Genomic DNA, 3,328 nt, shown 5'->3' with positions numbered 1-3,328 from the left:
AAATTCAGTTTACAATACAAATTGGCTATTTTGAAACTCATTTCAAGGTGAAATCCTACATACTGCTGTTTTAAATATAGTTAACATGCATATTTTGCTGTTAACCATAAGATTAACGGTTCACCAAGGCATCTCCATGAAGAAGCAGCTTTTTTGCCCTAAACTTAACCTGCACATTAAACAAATGGTCCCAGTACAGTTCATTCAGAGACAGTGATGTCATGATCATCTGTATACCAGCTCACTGTCTTTATTCATAAAGGTTAGACTTGGCTTTTCTTATTTACTTCCCTCCCCCATTTATCGCTTCACACCCTCATATTCCTTCAGAGAACACAAATACTCACACACTCACAGTAGAACCATCCATTAGTCATTCACACATACACATACGTAATGTACAAGTACACATAAGAAGTTAGATAACAGCTCGGTAACTAATGAAAAGCTGAAGCACAAGCCCTGATTAGTCCTGCACATGGCCATCTTTTTTTTTTTCTAAGGAAAATAAGATGAAAATGTAGAAGTTGAAGTGGATGAAGAGGGCTGAATCTCATGAAAGAACATGCCTCGGTCATATTTCAACCCAAAATAATTGAAATTTTCTTTAATAAACTGCTGATTTTTACAATCATTACATTAAATAAAAAGTTACACTCACTTTAAGAGTCAGAGTTATGAAAGTCTTAACTAAGGTGAAGAATAACTGGTTTTTCTGCGCACTTGTAGGCCTTAATGCGGTCTAAGTTTAACTATTTTTTACAGTTTATAAATTCTAAAACTATTTTCATGACAATAAATATATCATTTTGGTTATGCAAAAATACTTATACATCATGCTTTTGATGTATTTTTTTTTTTACCATTTCAGGCTGATTTAGATGTAACTAATTATCACATTACAATAAAATTTGCATAATTGGAACCAAAAAACAATGTTAGAAAAAGATAATGGGCCTAAAATGGGCTTTTTTTTTCTTTTCTAGTTCGTTCTCATTTCTTCTTTTGATTTTGGGGTTTAATGTGACATGAATATGTTTTCGTGAGATTCACTCAGAATGATCAGAGGATGAAACGATGGATAAAAGAAATGTGTTTTGGAAGAGCATCAGTTAAGTGTAAAACAGAAGTCAAAAATAATACTTGAGAAATCCATATCTAACTGTGGAGTGTCATGGAGAATGGCGTATATAAACAGACGTTGCCTGAATCAATCTCCTTATGAACTGAACAAAGGAGAACAAGTTTTGATGAAATATATAACTCATCTGCCTTTTATTATCTTCCACAGCTTTGTAACCAGAAGGCACCATGTTCTCGGACACGGTGAGAGAGAAGCAGGCGCAGGTCCCAGACAGCACACATACACAGCTACTGTTAATCAAGGCATTTTAAGAAGTTCCCTCAGTACTTCAGACTTCATACAAGTCTTTTCCTTATAAGATATGAAAGTACCATCAAATAAAAAGTTAAAACTACTTTTAAAGTTTCTTCTGCTTGTAAAAACAAGTAGATTATCAATGCAAATACAATCAGTTCAAAGCAAATGAGATGATAATGTTAGTTACACGTACAAACAAACATGAAGTGAAATGCTCGATGCAAAATGAAATCAATGGAACGAGAATTAAATCATATACACATGAGCAAGGCCAAAAATGTTTACGGTCTATCTCGCCAAAATCATCAACAAGTCACAAAATACAGCAGCGCATCTCTAAAAATAAACAATAAAACACATTTTAGACACAAGTTGGACTCTTACACAAATGAGTGCTTTGGGTCTGTAATACACTTTTAACAACTTGTTCATTTTTGAAGTTGGCTACAACACATCTTTTCAAGAACCACAGAGAACAAAGCTTTCTGGGTAAATCTCACCCAAACTAAAAAAAGGCAAAGCCAAACTAAACTCCCAAATCTAAAGATAAAAACAGAGAACTAGATTTTGCGTAAAGAAAAATATTTTGAATGAAGAAAATCTATGTTTAGGACTGAAATTTTATATATATATAAATATAAAGGAAAGGATACACAAACCCGATTCCAAAAAAATTGGGACACTGTACAAATTTCAATATTTTATTCAGAATACAACAAGGGATCACATATCAAAAGTTTAAATTGAGAAAATGAATCATTTTAAGGGAAAAGCAAGTTGATTTTAAATTTCATGGCATCAACACATCTCAAAAATGTTGGGACAAGGCCATGTTTACCACTGTGTGGCATCCCCTCTTCTTTTTATTACAGTCTGCAAACGTCTGGGACTGAGGAGACAAGTTGCTCAAGTTTAGGAATAGGAATGTTGTCCTATTCTTGTCTAATACAGGCTTCTAGTTACTCAACTGTCTTAGGTCTTCTTTGTCGCATCTTCCTCTTTATGATACACCAAATGTTTTCTATGGGTGAAAGATCTGGACTCCAGGCTGGCCATTTCAGTACCCGGATCCTTCTTCTACTCAGCCATGATGTTGTTATTGATGCAGTATGTGGTCTGGCATTGTCATGATGGAAAATGCAAGGTCTTCCCTGAAAGAGGCGACGTCTGGATGGGAGCATATGTTATTCTAGAACTTGGATATACCATTTAGTATTTTTGGTGCCTTTCCAGATGTGTAAGCTGCCCATGCCACACACACTCATGAAACCCCATACCATCAGAGATGCAGGATTCTGAACGGAGCGCTGATAACAACTTGGTTTGTCCTTGTCCTCTTTAGTTCGGATGACATGGCGTCCCAGTTTTCCAAAAAGAACTTCAAATTTTGATTCGTCTGACCACAGAACAGTTTTCCACTTTGCCACAGTCCATTTTCCGGCCTTGACCCTTACGCACAGAGATTGTTCCAGATTCTCTGAATCTTTGGATGATATTATGCACTGTAGATGATGATAACTTCAAACTCTTTGCAAATTTTCTCTGAGAAAATCCTTTCTGATATTGCTACACTATTTTTCACCACAGCATTGGGGGATGGTGATCCTCTGCCCATCTTGACTTCTGAGATACACTGCCACTCTGAGAGGCTCTTTTTCTTTAAAAAGTTGCAAATTGGTCCTCCAGCTGTTCCTTATATGTACATTTATTTTTTCCCGCCTCTTATTGCTACCTGTCCCAACTTTTTTGGAATGTGTAGCTCTCATGAAATCCAAAATGAGCCAATATTTGGCATGACATTTTAAAATGTCTCACTTTCAACATTTGATATGTTATGTATATTCTATTGTGAATAAAATATAAGTTTATGAGATTTGTAAATTATTCCATTCCTTTTTTACTCACATTTTTGGAATCGGGTTTGTACATATATAATAGGGCATCCAA

Source organism: Carassius auratus, unplaced genomic scaffold (genome assembly GCF_003368295.1).
Source record: "Carassius auratus strain Wakin unplaced genomic scaffold, ASM336829v1 scaf_tig00013485, whole genome shotgun sequence".
Classification (NCBI taxonomy): Eukaryota; Metazoa; Chordata; class Actinopteri; order Cypriniformes; family Cyprinidae; genus Carassius; species Carassius auratus.
The sequence above is the reverse complement of the archived record's forward strand: the minus strand, read 5'-3'. Positions refer to the sequence as shown.